Consider the following 19110-nt stretch of genomic DNA (forward strand, 5'->3'; position numbering starts at 1 on the left):
ACACACACATACACATGCACATGCACACAAACACACACTTCAAATCTTATGATAGAATCTCTTCTGGTCTCCTCCTTTAAATTAGCTCACCAGTCATGATTTATTTAAAGAACACTGGACTAGGAATCAGGCTACCTGGGTCTTGAAGCTGCCCTGCTGTGAATAGCTTGAAGCTATTTAATTGCCTTGAACCTTAGTTTCCCCTACTATGAAATTTGGCAAACAATTACAATCCCTTATAGCTCAAAAGATCACTCTTAGAATCAAACCTTCTATTTTGTATCAAAGTATTTTTAAAACTCTTAAAGCATTGCATATAATAAAGGATTATTATTATTATTATCATCATCATCATACAACACTATGATAATCCTTTTAAAACATTACTATCATCTCATAAAGATAAAAGGCTCCAGGCTGCCAAAAAAAATAATTATAGTAATTCTTTTTTCAAAATCCTATTAACAGGCTGCACTACCTACCTGGTCCAGAACCTAAGTACATTTGCCAGAAAAATAAGACCTTATATTATATTCGTGGGGTTCTTTCCTTTCCAGAAGACAGTCCAGGACACCTGGAGAGGCTGTGTTCTTAGATAGTTGAACCCATTACTTCCCAGAAGGAAGCAGGAAGGGTGTCTCATTCTCTGAGGAGTCTGGCTGAGATCACTTACTGCCCGGTCCCTTGCAAGGTGGTCTCTGTCATCAGGAGGTTTGTGGTGCAGTGTGACTGTCACAGGATGGATCTATAGTAGAGCAAAGAGGAAGAATATTTTCCAAGCATTTGAATTCACTCCCCAAAAGAACCCTGAATGGATTCACATCCTTTACAGACTTACATAAATACTGAGTAAGGTTTCAGTACCTTGGACTAACACAGTTTGGGATCTAGAATATCATTGATCAGTACAAGTTGAGTACCCCTTATCCAAAATGCTTGGGATGGGGTGGGGAGTATGAAGAAAAGTTAATAAATTAGTACAAACATACGGGTGATACAACACATAAGACTCAGTATTAAATAGATCATTCGGGTGACTAGAGTTTATAATAATCTATTGCATATTTCAAAATAGCTAGAAGAGAAGAATTAAAATGGTTCTAGCATAAAGCAGTAACAAATGTTTAAGATGATAGATAACCCAAGTACACTGATTTGATCTTCACAAGTACACGAATGTATTAAATTATCGCATGTACCCTGAAACAATATACATCTATTATGCATTGTTATAAAAAATAATTTTAAAATGCTTGGGATTCGAAATGTTTGGTATTTTGGAATGTTTTCAGTATTCTTAGTTGAACATCCCTAATTCAAAACTCCAAAATTCAAAATGTTCCATTCAACATTTTCTTTGAGCATCATGTTGGCCCTCAAGAACTTTCAGATTTTTGAGCATTTTGGAATTTGGGTTTTCACATTAGGGCTATTCAACTTGTACCTGGTATCATCTGCACAGGGAGGTAGGACAGCATAGCAATGAACAACTTTATAGGGCTGTTGGGAGATTAAAATATAAAATACATGTAAAACATCCAGTCCAGTATCTGGTGCTAAGTAGGTGCTTAGTAAAGTGTGGTTATGATTGTTGATTGTTGTGGTTTTAAGTATTATCACATGATGACATAATATTAGAAGCTTTCTAAAGATTTAACAGCACCACTCCACTCCAGGAAAGATAGAAGCTCCAGATCACTGAAATGCAGAAGGAGCCCCAGGTAGCAAGCCCTGTACTCACTCCATGTACCAGGGACTGCCCTAAGTCCTGGGGACACAAAGTGAGCAGGAAGGATGGGGAGGCACATGGAAATGAATAAGTGCTGTAACTTCAGAAAGAAGCTCTCTGAAGCCACTAAAAGAAGGTTCCATGATAGTGCCTGAAAGTTGGGGGGGGGGTGAGAGGCAACATTCAGTAGACTAGTTAGGAGAGCTTGTTTGACGTGGCATTTGATGACATGATGTTAAGATTCTGTTCAAGAAATAGAATCAAGACCACTGTGATGAAGAGTGTAAAGGCAGGGTGGAGATGGGAGGGCAGGGGTTATAGGAAAGCGGGTTGGAAAGGCAAACAGAGGGGACTGTGGTAAGGATTTTGAATTTTTCCTGAATGCAATGGAAAGCCTTTAAGCAGGGGTGACATGATGTGACTGCCATCATAAGTGATGACTGACTGCCTTGCTGGGCAGAGACAGGCTTGGGGTGGGGGTCAAGGATGACCAGTGGCAGCAGGGAAATGTGGGAAGCTTTTATAGAGATCCAGGTGAGAGATGATGGTGGTTTGAATGAGGGTGAGGGCAGTGGGTCAAGTAGGTCTAACACAAATCCTATCATGATTTCAGCTAGCAACAGCACACTGGCTTTTCTGTGGTCTTTAGAGTGAAGACATTTAAAACCACAGGTCATCAGAAACATACCAACTTGCCCTCCAGCAACCTCGTTGCCCTACCCAGCTCCCAGGCTGGTCACACACACAGTTTCATTTAGTAAATCTACTAAGGCTTTCAGAAACCAGTTCAATTTCAATCTCAATCTCTCTCTCCCTCTGTCCTCTCTCTCTTTTTCTCTGTCTTACGCACACTGTCTTACTCTCACTCTCTAAAATTGTACAATTTTGGCCACATTTTTTCTTCTATATGACATTGCTGCAGCAGTTTGAACAACATTTCTTTTTTTTTTTCCTAAATAGACCATAGAAGGAATGTTACTTTAACTTAGTCCTGCAAAAAATAAGTGAAATGATATCACTGAGAATGTAGAATAGAGTTGTCTGTTATACACAAAATTTTGAAACTGCTGATATATTTTGTGACTTGTAAGGCCTAGGTGTGGGTAATTAACCTCCTGGAGAGCGTTTAATTGCCCAGATAACCTTATGCTCCTCTTAAACTCATATTAACCTTCTGGCTCTATTTCATATCTGTCCTTCCCAATAAAATAAAATCGACTCTTCTGGAAAGGACCCATTTAGAAGCTGACATGGCAGGTACACTGCTGAATAGATAACCAGGAGGACATTAATGATTTGTTGGTAGTTTGCTATCCCCGTGGTAGAAGGCACTTTACTTGTATACTGCTGACACTCCATCTCTACATTGGTTTAAGATATGTAGCTTGATGGTGTATGGGCTGCAAGGGTTTTTCAGTCTGTAGAGCATTTGCCTAAAATCTGTTACTATAAAAGGAGGGTTGTCATTATCAGAATCCAAAGACTTGCTAAAGCAACAAGAGCAGCAAAGAACTGTAGGCAAATTCACAAGTACAGCTTATACTTCTTCAGTGAATTCTAAGTGTTAACTCTTGCCTGGTTTGGAAGTCTGTTATGTGAAAATATTGGCTTGATCTTCTCTTCCTACCATAAAATGCAAAAATAAAGAATTTTTAGCTCATTTGTTCAAAGTCATATACCTTCCTTGATATCCAGTTATGATTATAGTGGAGATAGAAGACTAATTCCAGCATACAGATGCCGAGAGTTGATAACGGACACGTAAATGAAACAGTGAATTTAACGTTTTAGTTTGTTGGTTGTGACTTTAGCCCTGATTACTTCATTATCAGAGAAGGCAGCTGTGAAATAGGAAATAAATGCACTAACTCTTTCTTATTATATAATCACTTGTATGGATTGTGGGGTTTTTTTGTTGTTTTGGGTGGGTGTTTTGGATTTTCTTTCCTTTTTTTTTTTTTTTTTTTACCTGTGAGATGTTTAAGCTCCCTGTGGGCATGCAACTTGATTTATCAACACAGTGAATTAAGATAGTGTGGGAAAGCTCAAATGTTAAATTCAGGTGTGCCTGTAATTGTATTTTGGTACTGTTCACAGAGCTTAGATGGGCTATTGAACTTCTCTGGATCCCCTTTCTCTCATCTGTAAAGTGGGGATAACAATTCCTGCCATAGGGTTGGTATAAAGAGTAGATTAAATGACAGGTGAAGCATGCTCAGGACGCCGTCTGTTAGACAGTACGTATTCCATGAATGGTAGCCATTGTCGGCACAGAATGTCTTACTCATCTCTGTATTCAAGCATCTGTTTGGCACCCAGGAAACAAGGAACGCTCAATAAGTGTGTGAATGAATGCTTACATTAAGATACGTTATTTTACTCCTAAATGAGATCTTGAAGGGGAGAGAATTAACATGTAGGAAAGAGCATGGACGTAGAGACAGAAAGCAGGCATGCTCGGCTTCTTTTCATCTGCATGAGCGTTGCCAAGTTAAATTAACTTTGATCCTCCTTTTCTTCATCTGGAAAATGGGGTTAATAAACTTGCCTCACAAACTGCATGGAAGGCCTGGCACACAAAGACGCCAGTTGCCTATTGCTTGTCCTTTCCCTCTTTTCCATCTTCTTCCTCCTCCCCTTGTCCTCCACAAACACACTGCCAGTTCCCTTTCTTTTCCTGGAATGGCTCCAGCAGTTTGAAAAGCTTATAGCACTTCGATTATTCTTAAAAGATACATCTACTTAAATAATCCTATAGTCCTGGCTTAATTATGTGTGAATCTTTATCTTGCTTGCTGAAGAGTATTATTTGCCTCCCTTTTGATCTTGAAATGCTTCTCCGTTCAGGGCTGGATGGTTCTGATAAAAGTCTCCCAAAGAGAACACAGAGAGTGTTTTATTTGCAAATCAAAAAAAAAAAAAAAAATTGAAAAGAAGATGACAAGGCCCAGTAACCAGTGTAAAGACAGTGGATGAGAAATTATATCATATGTATGCATAGAACTTGGAACAGCCCAGAGAATGTGGTTAAATGTAATAGTGAAGTCAGTATAAATAACAGATTACAAAGGAATAGGCTGGATCCACAGGAATGTATATTATTTAGTATCTGTCTTTTTTAACAAACTCATTCATTGTCCTCTGTAACATACAACTCATGTGAATATTTTTTCTTCCGGTCTGAAGTTCTCATCCCTTTTTATAGTTTTATTTTCTGAGGGAAAAAATATTGCTCTTTATTAAGTTTTTATAACGTTTTCTCTTGCCTTAGGATGCAAATTGATTTCTTTGGTGAGAGTACACCCTTAGCAGTTTCTTACTTTGGTAAAGCATCTGCTTTTAAAATAATGATAATTTCTGGTGGAGAAGAACTGCAGGCTCATTTCAACCCATTAAACAGTCCATAGTTTCGTAATTTAACTTCAAGAAAAATGGAAGTTTCTCTCCTTAGGCGTCTCTTTCTGCCACCCTCAGAAAACTCTGCAGGAAGTATCCATGGGCCCTCAAAAAATGGTATGTCTGTGCATAAAAATAGCAGCATGGAGCAGGCATCAGCGTCAGAAGGAGAGTTGATAACACCTTCTGTGCTCCGGAGCTCCCAGGAGGCACCACACACAATCAATGCCCTGTGACACAGCTTCTGACCTCTTTCCACTCATTCCTTCCATTCTCTCATTTGTTCACATTGTTATTCTTCTTGTATCAACCTCGATAAAGTTGATATGCACTCTTTCTGTTTTTACTTCCTTTCATAAAAGCTTTATCGAATGCCTGTTCAAGGCCTGGCATTGGGCCAAGTACCAAGGTTTTCTTCTTGAAATTGGTGTGTTTTTCCCACTGGACATTTTTTCCTTTGACTTTCACAGTAAGGTCTCCTAGAGTACCAAACTGCAGATCAAGCAGGGAGCTACTTTTGTGAGCTGCTGTCTTGGCATCAAGAAACTGTTATTAATTCATATATTCCCAACTGTGCTCTCACATTATATAGATACAGAAACTGAGACCTAGAAAAGAGGAGAGCGATCCAAGGTCATACAGCTACTTCATGGCAGTGCCCAGGATAGGTCTTTCTCTCTTTATGGAACAAATATGGCTACCAATATCCATCAGCTTATTGAAATGTGGCAAATTGAATCATCTTTTCTCACTCTCATTTTGTAATAAGGGATTAACCCAGGTGTCAAGTTAACCCAGCCTCAAGGATCAGTCTGTATGCATCTGAAAAGAGCAGGTTTTCTCTCATACTCCGGTTGTCCATCCACCACCCCCTCAGCTAATCCTCAGAGCCTGTACTCTGGCCTGCCCCATCCACCCAGCTCTGGACAAGGCTCACTCTGCTGCTGGGCTGTGCCCTGAGCTCCAGGACCAAGCCCGTCTGCGAGGACGCTGTGTCCACATGGTGGGTACCAGCTTGGACTCAGCAGAGGAGTAACTGTAAAGCATGTATTATGGGCTGAATCGTGCACCAGCCCCCACCACCAAAATCCATGTGTTCAAATCCTAACCTCCAGTACCTCAGAATGTGACTGGATTTGGAAAGAAGAGCCTTTAAAGAGGTCATTAAATTAAAATGAGGTCATTGGAGAGCGCCCTAATCCAATATGACTGACTAATGTTCTTATAAGAGGAGGAAATTTGGACACAGATATGTACAGAGGGAAGGCCATTTGAAGAGACAGGGAGAAGACAGCTGTCTGTACAAGCCAAGGAGAGAGGTGTTGTAAGAAACCAAGCCCTGTCAATACCTTCTCAGATTCCTAGCTTCCAGAACTGTGAAAAAACAAATTTCTGTCGTTTCAGGCACTTTAGTCTGTGTTCCTTGGTTATGCAGCCCTAGCAGACCAGTAAGCAGCCAGATTTCATCGACTGGCCTGCCCCTTCCCCTCCTCACGCCACCACCTCACAAGGCTATGCAAATGAATCAGACTTTATTAGGGACTGCAGCAACTACAATACGGTAGAAAAACCTCCATCTAAATTTGAGGGTTCCCATGCTTCATGCTCCATATCCCAAGGGAGAATTATCTCCCAAGTTAAAAGTCTCCACAGAAGGCCCTCTTGTGGCATACACGGCTTCCTAACTCCTTCCCCGCCTTCAAGTTTCTAGCTTCCTGAGTGCCTCCTTCCTCCATTCTTCTCAGTAAGTGTTGCCAGCATACCTTTCTCAGAAATCCCAGTGCTTTACCCACAAGAATGCTTCTTGCCCAGGAACAAACCCCTCCTCAGCAGGAGATTTTTCTAAAATCATGTCATTCTTTTTTTTTTTTTTTTTTTTAGACGGAGTCTTGCTCTGTCGCCCGCCCAGGCTGGAGTGCAGTGGCGGGGTGATCTCGGCTCACTGCATGCTCCGCTTCCCGGGTTCACACCATTCTTCAGCCTCAGCCTCTGGAGTAGCTGGGACTACAGGCACCTACCACCAGGCCTGGCTAATTTTTTGTATTTTTAGTAGAGACAGGGTTTCACCATGTTAGCCAGGATGGTCTCCATCTCCTGACCTTGGGATCCGCCCACCTCGGCCTCCCAAAGTGCTGGGATTACAGGCGTGAGCCACCACGCATGGCCTCGTGTCATTCTTAAATAATCCCCCAAAAAGGTTATAGTAGGCTACTTAGGGATAGCCATTGACATTCCAAGTCTAGCTAAACAAGGAGTGGTGATGGTTGGTGGTGTGATGGTGGTGTGATAGTGGTGTTGATGGTGGTGGTGGTGATGGTGGTGTGATGGTGGTGGTGTGATGGTGGTGTGATGGTGGTGGTGGTGGTGATGGTGGTGGTGGTGTGATGTGGTGGTGGTGGTGGTGGTGGTGTGATGGTGATGTTGCTGGTGGTGGTGATGGTGGTGGTGTGATGGTGATGTGATGATGGTGGTGTGATGGTGGTGGTGTGATGGTGTGATGGTGGTGTGATGGTGATGTGATGGTGGTGGTGTGATAGTGGTGGTGTGATGGTGGTGGTGTTGGTGGTGGTGTGATGGTGTGATGATGGTGGTGTGATGATGGTGTGATGGTGGTGGTGGTGTAATGGTGGTGTGGTGGTGTGATGGTGTGATGATGGTGTGATGATGGTGTGATGGTGTGATGGTGGTGGTGTGATGGTGTGATGGTGGTGGTGATGGTGGTAGTGTGGTGGTGGTGGTGATTGTGGTGGTGTGATGGTGGTTTGATGGTGGTGGTGTGATGATTGTGTGATGGTGGTGGTGTGATGATGTGATGGTGGTGGTAATGGTGGTGTGATAGTGGTGGTGTGATGGTGCTATGATGGTGGCGTGATGGTGGTGGTGATGGTGGTGGTGTGAGGGTGGTGGTGATGGTGGTGGTGGTGGAGGAGATGGCAGTTTTGACTATAGTAGTGGCAGTGGTGAGGATGGAGATGAGGGTGGCAGTGACTATTGTGATGGTGGAGATGGTGGTAATGGTAGTGGTGGTGGTAATGGTGGCAGTAGTGGTAGTGGTGGTGGTGGCATGCTTGTGAGATGGGAGCGAGGGTTACTATTCCTAATTTTACAGAACTGTCCAGGTTGGTATGGGCCCTTAAGAATAATCCTTTTTGAGATCTTCCCACCAGTATGAATTGCAGATGTACCACTTAAATTTCCCTATTGTCTAAAGAGTAAATATTGAATCTGACGCAGAAAAACAAACCTGTCAGAGCAAATATTAATTCTCAGAGCTAGTACATTCAAAACAGAGATTACAAGATGCCCATGGGTCTGGGTAGGTAAGGAATTCAGAGGAGTAGCATGTGTGCGGGCAGTGGGGACTTAGAGGGGGAGGAACAGTGGATTCCACTTGCCCATTCTTCTAAAGAGGCTCTGCCAGCAGCAGGTATGAAAGCAGGTAGGCCCAGTATCAGCAGGAAGTCTTAATTTCTTTCCTAAAAAACCAAATCACATTTGCATTCCACATCTCTCTATATTACATGTTGACAACTGCATCATTTTTTTAAAAACACTGTAAGTCAACGAACCCCTGTTTTGCAACGTTTGACAGAAAGGAAGATTTCTTACTTGCCTCATAATTTGTAATCCTCTCAGAATGAAGTAAGTAATTCACATACTTTGTAGGATCTAATTAGTTTCTTATTTTCCCTTCACCTCACATCTTTTAGAATGTACCCATCTTTTAAAATGTCCCCTTAAAAATAAATAAGAAATGAGCCTATGGCTGAGTCTTAAGAGAGTCTGTTGACTTTGGAAATGATTGCATATGAGGACTTGGTTGGGATCTCAGCTGAACAATTGTCCACACAGGCGTTTCTGTCTGAGCCAAGGAACGGAAGGGTGCTGTGGATCTTTGGGGTACCTCAAGTTGTGTGAGCATCTCATCGGGCAGTAGCTCTTTTTAACTTTGCTTTTCTGTGCTCCTGGTTGACCTACTAGTTAATAAGCTGCAGGCAAACACTTACATATATTGGGAGAGTTGTCTGGAGTAAGTCTTTGATTCCATGAATAACCACCTCTAATTTACCTGTTTGTGAAAGGTTGTGTTTGTTTTGTTTCTCCTTAAACCTGAACACTAATTAGTAGAGCAGCAGTAGATGAAACCAGTTCACTTGGATCTAGGGAGGTTCTTCCACCCAGTGGCTCCACCTGGCAATGGAATTGAGCCAGTTTTGACTGCTCTGCTCACCCGTGGTGCACAGGCAGATAATTGCTGTGGGCAGGTCACAGCTTGTTGAGCTGTGCACACAGGCTGTAGGGAGCTGAGACTCTGCTTTGTTTTCATTTGTGAATGGTTTCCAAATGTGGTGCTATGTTGCTGCTTCCTTTTAGTCTTCTGAGCCAAGCAACTGTAATATCCACAACCTCTGGCTGAGTTCTGGGAGTTGGTGGAAGGGAGCCTATTACCCTGAAGGGTTGGTATTGCACAAATGGCTTCTACCTTCTTACAGAAGAGGTTAGAAGTTTCCTGCATGTCTCTGAACAATCATGAGAACTCCTGACTGTGAATCCCCCATCCTGGGAGCCCAGACTGGCTTCTTCCCCATAGTACAATGATGGTAAATTGACTCTCTGCCCTTTACTTCCGTGGCTCCTTTTCCTTCTTTCCTTTGTGTGGCTTTCCTAGTTTATTTTATGCCACACACTCTCTGAGCTACAGAATGATCTGTCCAGTCTAATTTTATCGAGGCCTTCACAAACCACTGAAGCTCATGCCTAACATCTGATGTGTTTGACCCAGTTGAGGACTTCAAATCTGTCTGTGGGAAAATTTAAAATGTAATGACAGCAAGTTTAAAATATGGAATTCAACTCAAGTGCTTCTATTAATAATCAGGAAAAACTACTTTGGCATGCTTCCTGCCTACAGCAGACAGCTTTGTTCAAATGAGCTGTTGTTTCAAGACCTTTCAAGCAACTTGCTTTTGTGGCAAATTGGGGGCTACCAACCTCATCTATTTTGTGGCAAGACCGGTTTACTGAAATACCAAGAGAGTTGTCAGCGTGAGGATGCAGAACATTGTCATGAAAATAATTCAGGACAGCCCTGCACGTCAGAGCCAAGGAAAATAGGTTAGAATCTTGGAACAATACCAGCCTTCAAAATTGGGAAAACCTATAATAAATTCGGTTGTTTAATTTTCGGGAGTATAGCACTGTATGGATGTTACACAATTATTCAATCAAACAGTGAAAAAAATGTCTTATAAAACACTGTCCTAATTGTGATTGTCCCTTTACATTTACATCAAACTAATATGCTATAAATGTAGATAGAGATGGTTAATGCACAAGATTTGGAGACAGACATAATAACTCACTAGCTGTGTGACCTAGAGCCAAACTGCTTAATCTAAACTTCCATCTCCTTACCTATAAAAATGGGACAATAATAACACCTTTATAAGATTTGGTGAAGATATTTATGTTGCACATGCATTGCACATGTTAAGTGTTTAATATGTTAGCCATTATGATTAGAAGCTTTAATATTTTCCATGTGATTCCTGAAGCAGTCATCTTGTGACAAAATTCAGAACACTTAAGGCCTTATATTATGTGTCATATTTATAGTTTTGTTCATAGTTGTTGAATATACTTACCATACTTTAATAAGATAGCATCTATGGATGAGACTACAGAAGTTCCTGGCACATGGTATGCACTCAAAAATGTATTAATTTTTTCAGCCCTTTTCTGAAGAAGATCCCAAAATTTTAGAGATTTATCAGCTTCCACTGGCCACCATCCACTTAAATAAGCTGTAACCATGTAATTTGGAATAGCTTATTCTCCAAAGACTGGCTAATGAGTCAACCGCGGGTCTGGCATGGCTATGATGAAGGTCATTAGATCTCTACTGTTGGATCTACAGTCTTTCTCTCTGACTTTCTAAACCAGCATCCAATAGGTAGACCGAAGCACCCAAGCTCCAATAACAGAGCAGTAGCATTTCCAAGCATCCTGGAGCTCCATAAATTAGTTAGTCTTAAAACCAGGAAAAATAGCTAATTTCCCCAGGTCAGCCATGTTCAGGCCTATCCAGCCTTATCACTAACCCCTAAGCTTTCTCCCAGAATCATAACCCCTTTAAGGTCTTAAATTGTGTTTATTTGTTAATGCAGTCAATGTGTTTAACATTTAGACATCTAATGGGAATTTTTTTGTGTTGCATTCAGATGTCAAAACCTCAATTGTGTAGAAATACGAAACTGGATGTGACTATTCAGGAGATGTTCTGTGGAGGTAGCCCACAGCATGGTTAATATTCAGCAGCAGATACCATCATTTAAAAATCATTGCCCTGGGTAGTTTCAAACTCCACCTCTCCTTCAGGCTATTCTTAGCTTCATTAGCAAGCTGTAAAATAAGCTCCACTGAGATTTCTCATCCTGTCTCTTCCTGGCCCTACCTTTAGTGAAGGTCACCCATAGGAGGAAGGGCCAGATTACTCCACTTTGTACCCCAGCACCTGAAACAATGCCAGGGATATAATATGCACTTGATGTATGTTGGCTAAGTTGAAGTTTAGGGCTCCAGGTAACCCACAACCCAGGTAATCCAGGCTTTGCAGGATATAGTGATATGTACTGTCCAGAGATTCACAGAATGTACAGTAAGCACACAGAGGAGGCACCTAGGTGAGAGGTTTGCGGAGCCCTTGGGGTGCCAGCTAATATGCAGAACAGGGAAGGGCTTTCTCCCACTGCATCCCAGTCTGTACTGAAGTGGCTTGCCAACCCCAGCTCCTGTTTGGAGCCTAAAAGCAGTTCCTAAATCACTTTTACCTACCTGAAATCTGTCATCCTCGGGAGATCATAAATACATAATTCAGAAGAAAGATCTTAGATTTTTCATGAGGTACCCATTATAATTCCTGGCATGCCACTCTAGACGTTTAAAGATGATGATAAGTCTTAAAATTAGATGTGGGGCTAAGCTCCAGGCTGATGTATACCTTGCTGTTACATAATTGAAATAAAATCTACTTTTAGGTGACTACTTTCAAATAAAATAGAAAAAGGTCAATATTTTTGAAAATGTATAGGTACTCATTAGTAGCCCTCTTATGAAGCTTCACAAAGACAAAGCACTTTAAACTAAGCAACTAGTACCACAAAGTAGACTGACCGATCCAGTGTTCTGACTTTCCCCATATTGAGAGAGGCTTAATTTGTTCTTGTTTTGTTTTTGAACTGAAGACTATGAAAGCAAATTTTGATCCCATAGGATACCAAATGACTGAGATTTTCTCTTCATGGTATATGGCATTCTTCTTGTCACTCCAAATAACTTTGGCAAAGTCTCAACTTTGCATGTCCCATCTTTACCATCCAAGGTCTAAGAACCTTTTCTCATTAGGTGAAAAAGTCAGAAAGGCTGCAGTCAAATTTAAAGCAATATTATTGCCTTGTTGGCAGGGAGACATAACAGCAGCAGACAGACTCTTGAGGTATGCAGGAATTAGAGATGCGTTTGTTTGGTGTCAGCCAGGACAGAATGGAATTTTTTATTTAGCATTTTTTACAACAGAAGGTGTAGTTCTGTCTCTATCAGCAGTAGCCAGGGCATGCTTGCTTCACCTCTGAATGAAGAATTACAAATATCTCTGTGCAAGGCCGTGACAGACCCATGATGTGTGCTTTGATACATGCACAAAACCATTTACCCGTCTTCAAAAATGATGCTTCCAGAAGCAATTCCTTTAAAAGTTCCTGTCATGCCACAAGGACATCAACATGTAAGGAAGAGTGAACTCAGTTTCTCATGGTGTAAAGCATGTACATACCCAGGTGAACGGGAGAAAAAGCCTATTCCAAAACTCCTCTTTTAGAAATTACATAGTGCCTATGTTAGGATTTTTTAAAATACAATTATTTCCAATTATGGAAATATGTGAAACATGTAACTATGTTAATATATGATACATGTTCATTGTAAGAAAATTAAAAAAAACAGAAACAGAAGACAAAGATAAGCAAATAAAAACATTTAATAATATTCATAATTTTTCCATGAACTGATGATTGCATTTTAAATTTTGGTAAATAATCTTTCAGAACTTTCTTTTACATTTATGTATATATGTATACACATGTATTTCATATAATCCTGCATAAAATTTGTGGAAAAAAATCTAATTCATACTATATATAGTTTCATATCCTTGCTTATTTATTATGGACATTTTTCTATATTAATATATTTACATTCCATATGTTACTTGTTTCCATTGCATAGGATCTCATTAAATAGCAATCTATGGTAGAGTTTCCAATGACCTTGAGTAGGAACCATCTATCACTTTTTCTAGAATATTGCGTGAATATAACCCAGCCCCCCAGGAGTCCCTAGTGATACTTCTGTAGTGTTGGTTTGGTGCCCAGTTTCAAGCCATTTACTAACTTTCCCTTCTGCCTGTGGATCAGCTAAAAGAAAGACCCTGCACATCATCGAATGTAATTTGGCAGATTATTTCAGATACTTGATCAGATTGCACACAGACATGAACAAAAATCTATCCCTTGACTGGAACTGTAATACTCCACCTTATAGCATTTACCTACTGTAGGAAAAATTATACAGTGTAAGAAATGTTTATATAAATATCTTTGAAACATTTGGAAAAAAGAGTACTGCATATTAATTCATGTCCTTTGAAAAAGTATATCAAGAGCCTAAACATGTAACCTAACTTTAGACATCTGAACAGGTTACCCACAAATATCAACTACTCCCCTTTCTTCCAGTGTAGTTTGATATTCTACCTTACAACATTTCATCATTGAAGACAAAATGATATATTGTAAGCACCTTTTCACAAAAGTACAAATAAATCCCACAGAATCATAAAATTTCAGAGCTAAATAGTACCTTAGAAATCATCTGCTTGATGATGGATTATTTAAAGCCCAAACTAAAGATCTGGATAAACATTTGCCAAATGTGGGCATGCAAGCGACATTCGCATTTGGCATAGCTGTCTGCATTCTCTACTGGTGACAAATTGTAGTGTAAAAAGTGGGAAAGGATCCAAACCAAACTGTAGCTGAGGCTTGACATGTCTCTGAGAGGGCACATATGCCTTCCCATGTTTAAAAGCAAAATCCCTTCAGATGATGCAGGTAGAATAAGAAGAAAGAAGAGCAGCCCCTGTCTCCTGCCACACATCCCCCATCAGTTCCAACTTGGAGCTGTTAAGAAAAAGGGACTCTGGAAAGACTCTCATGTGCATGCCAAGAATAAGTCATTTCTGCACTCAGAGAAACCCCACTTTCAGACAACCTTGAAATGTGGTTTTCATGGAGGGAGGGCATGAAAAATAATATGCTTGTATAAAATATCCCTTTTTGAGAGTAAAAATGTAAAGAAATACATAATTCATGAATATGAGTCTGTTGTGAAATCATAGATTACAAAGTCCTTAATGACTTATTTTTGTTTTCTTCCTGGTACTGACTTTGTACTTATTAGACTCTAAATATTAGCTGAATTAAAATGAAAGAAAATATATTCTTACCTTCTCTTTTCATTGTGTTTAGACAGAGGAAAGAGAAAACTAATATCAACTCGACTTTACAATTCTTACCTGAGAGGAGCTTTAGCTATGTAGGCTTTTGCCCAGTATTTCCAGAGGCATAAATATGTAACTATAAATGCCTAGCAAATGACAAGGGCAGTTCAGAAACTGTAGAAGAAAACATCATCTATAAGGTTGCCAGTTGGTAACACAAATATATCTGAACCACCTACAGTTTAACTTAATTATGTTTTCCACAGTAGGGTTACTTGCCCCCCGAAGGACAGAATGCATGAGCCTGAAGTTGCTTAATAAATGGTGTTATCTGGAGATGTGTACATTTCCAAAGGCCAGCCCCAGCTTATAAGCTTGAAATCAGCACTCTGACCAATTCATAAAAGACACTGCACACTGCTTACCACCTCACACAGGTGTTCAGGCTTAAATTCTGACATAAGAGATTAAGAAGCCAAGTTGGGGGAAAATACAGCTTCTGGAAGCCGTAAGTAGACCCAGAGATGGACTCAGGGATCTTAGAAATCATAGGTGAATCTTTGAGAAGGGAGTTGCCCTTGACTACCACAATTGAGGTTGGAGTAAGAGTTGAAAACTCCAAAGAATGATAAGCAAAGGGAAAAGCATTGTTCTCACTGCTTTTCTGTTCTCTCCTTGATTGTCATGCATTTCAATGGCATCCAGATGTTCTATTATTTTAGCTACCAACTTGGGAAATTACATTGTAGTTACTTTCAAAGTTGTCAGAACACTAAACTCAACAATGACAGTTTATAACCCATTTTCTCTAAAGTGCTCAATTTTTTTTCTTAACCCTGATGGGCTGGCATTTAAATAAAGTAAGCCAGGATTCTTCAATTAGTTTCTGGATATGCAAAGTTATTCTTTGTGCTCATCCACATGCATATTGGTTCTTACATCTTGGGTACCCTGTACTTTAATTTTTTCTCTATTTGTATCTAGATTTGTTAAAAAATAGGAAATTCACTTCATGCTTTAACTTTCAATAGTTTTCACTCTTTAATTTAAAACTAAACTATTAAATTCCTTTTGCTTTCAAATTTGCATTTTTCAGAAAATTGAAGGTTAGTTAAGAAGACCAATATTATTAAATTTGAAAATGCATTATTTTCCCAGTTGAATCAAAAACATAATAGTATGTATATCATATTTTACAACTGATTTCTTTAAGATTTCCCAGAAAACTCAGTTCATAATTTTCTGTTGCAAAGGGATGAAGTTCTTCTTCAGTTTAATGCCTGCAGCATTCTTATGGTAATTTTGAAATTGGGAGACTTGGTCACATTCATAAATGGTAACTGTAGAAAAATGAGTATGTTCAAATCAAACAAAAGCATAAAGAACCTTGAGGATACTTTTGAAAAGAGGAGACTCTCTCTAACAAGTCTAGTTACAGTGTCTATTCCTAGGGCAGATGAATGAGAGAGTTCTTATAAGACTATTGCTGTGGGGTTTTTTTTTTTTTGTAGACTGCTTGTATTATCTGTCTGTACAGTACTTAGCACCCTGTTGAACTCAATAAATATGCAGTGGTGATAATATTGCTCAGAATTCACTTAGCACTTTCACATCTTTTGAGTGTCACAATGTTCTGCCTACTAGGTGCAGGGAATTTTAATTTAATGCTTATTCTGAGGCTTAAAGCTTGGAAGTGTAATGACCCATGTAAGGTAATCCTCCACTCCAGTAGGACATTTTTGGAGCAAAGCCATTAGGTTGTACAAGAATTCATTAAAAAGCAGAAAAACTGTACTTCCCACACTAAAACACTGATGAGGCTCAGTACACTGTTGTTTCTAATCTCTACTCTGCAAGCCATCCACATCATATTACCCCAAAGCACAAAAAAGGAAAAAATAAAATAAAATTTGAAATCTATGATGATTAAACAGTTCTGACCAACCTCAGTCAAACTTTCATCCATGGCAGAAATTGGGAAAGAAATCAAAAGGTCCTAGAACAAGTTCTTTATCAGAACAACCCAGTTCGTCCCTCAACCTAATTCAGCTATTACTAGATTGTGGAATATCTACCAGTTTCCACATATTTTATCCTATGAAGCTGCATTTTCCTCTTGGCTCATTAGAAACTAGCTACAGGTAGTTTTAATACCAATAAAATCATTGGTATCCTTAGCACTAACACAGTTTCTAGCATCTAATAAGCACTCTGGAACTATTTAGTTGAATGAATGAATGAATGAATGAATGAATGAATGAATGAATGATCCATGAAGGGAAATACCAAATTGTTCTCAAAACCCTGGTCTCGGTTATTTTATTGCTTCTTTAAAAAGAAAAGACTGTTGGGGGTTACCTGACAACATCTTTAACTTTTAAAAAAAATCCCAGTAGTTTATGGGGTTCAGGTTGTTTTTGTTATGTGGATTTGGGACTTATAGGACAACTAGCCTACTTCAAAAAAAAAAAAAAAACTGAAAGTTATAAATGTAATAAAAGTTCCGGGAATATTTAAATTAATGTTAAATTGGCTGGGTGTGGTGGCTCATGCCTATAATCCCAGCACTTTGGGAGGCCAAGGCGAGCAGATCATGAGGTCACGAGATGGAGACCATCCTGGCTAACACAGTGAAACCCCGTCTCTACTAAAAAAATACAAAAAATTAGCCGGGCGTGGTGGCGGGCGCCTGTAATCCCAGCTACTCGGGAGGCTGAGGCAGGTGAATGGGGTGAACCCAGGAGGCAGAGTTTGCAGTGAGCCAAGATCGTGCCAGCCTGGGCAACAGAGCGAGACTCCATCTCAAAAAAATAAAAAATAAATAAAAATAAAATAATGTCAAATTGATATAAATGATCACTCATGAGAATACACAAATATTTGGTGTGAGATTTAATTGACAGTCCACAGTTGATAATTAACCATAAACGCACTCGTGTATGCACATGCACACACACACACGTACTTCCAGCACATAAAACATGATAACTACACCCAAAGTTACCCTAAAACAGTTGAGAATACCAGAATAACACAGGTGAAGCACTGATGAGCTGTAGGACAGCACATGGTAAAATTTTATGCCCAACTTGTATGTGCTATACAAGTTGTATGTGCTATAGAAACAACTTGTATGTGCTATAAAGTTAATGGCTGCACTTATCAGGGAGGACTTCACAGAAGAGGGGAGACTTGACCTAGGCCTTGGATAAGAAGAAGATCAATGTAAAAGAAGAGAACACTGAGGATTCAAGCAGAGACATAAAGAGGGATGCATATGGCACCCCTGGGAGACTGTGACAGGAGTAGCCTACCTGCCAGTGGAAGTAGGAATTGGAGAGCAGTAGAGGAGGGAAATTGAAGTAGGTTCGACTAGATACTTGATTAAATACAGAGCCATAAAAGGTTTTTGAGCAGAATGGTGGCATGATCAAAGTCATATACAAAGACAGTTTATCTGGGAAAAGTTAGCTTTGGAGTTAGAAGGAGTCTGGGATCAGACCAGTCGGTTAAGAGGAGGCAAATCCAGGTGTGAGGGGTTTGCTATCCAACTGCAGGTAGTAGTAGCAGTAAGATAAAAGATACCTGGATAAATAGGCAAAACACGGTGATGAAGGAAGGAGTGAAGGAAGGAACAAGGATAGTTCTTTCTCACGGATGTCAGAAGCTGGTGTTCAGTAGCAGGACTGTATAGACATCATAAGTTTGGTTGGCTTCATTTGTGTTTCTTCCCTTTAAATGAAGTGAGGTGGTGATCCTGCTAGCAACTGCCTGCCTAATTAGCTGTTTCTCATTCGCCATCAGCATATGAGCTGAGGACTGATCTACTCTTGACTTGTGCTTTGAGTTTCCAGTTCAGGAAAAAAAAAAAGGCTTCCTTAAGAATTTTCTGGAAAAAATGTACAAAAATTATGTTTTTACTTTTACTGTAAATTTGCATATATCTTAGTTTTACTCATTTCCACAAGGTTCTTAACTCTGCTTCTTGAAATAATCACTGTAACAACTGCAGTGTTTCTGGCACAGGTGAGTTGGACTTAGGGTGCATGTATTTTAATTTTCTTTTTACTTGCATGTGTACTTGGGGTCGACATGAAGGATTAGGTAATTCACTCACCAGGGCCACTTTGATGAACACATCATCCCAGCCTAATTGCTAGGATGTAGAAATGGAATCTAGAGAGAGATTCATTTGGGAAAAGGAGGGAGGTTTCCCTTTATGATTGTAGTAGAGATTTAATGTTGTTACAGTGAATAACAACTGATAGAACATTTGCATAGCTGGAGGAAACCCATGGTTGCAGGCTGATGCTAAGCCATATTGGTGGAAAGAGGCTGGGTGTAGGTTCAGGCAGACCAAGGTTTGAATCAAGATTCTGCCATACATTTGCTGAATGATGTAGAGCAAATTCTTACTCTGTGATAGTCT

General features: G+C 39.9%; 1 protein-coding gene across 2 annotated transcripts in view; it reads left to right on the forward strand.

Moving 5' to 3' along the window:
• The window catches only part of FAT3 (FAT atypical cadherin 3), a 558548-nt gene that overhangs the window by 357658 nt on the left and 181780 nt on the right, over window positions 1–19110 (forward strand). The gene's annotated exons all lie outside the window — the stretch shown is intronic.

This window comes from Theropithecus gelada, chromosome 14, assembly GCF_003255815.1.
Source record: "Theropithecus gelada isolate Dixy chromosome 14, Tgel_1.0, whole genome shotgun sequence".
Lineage (NCBI taxonomy): Eukaryota > Metazoa > Chordata > Mammalia > Primates > Cercopithecidae > Theropithecus > Theropithecus gelada.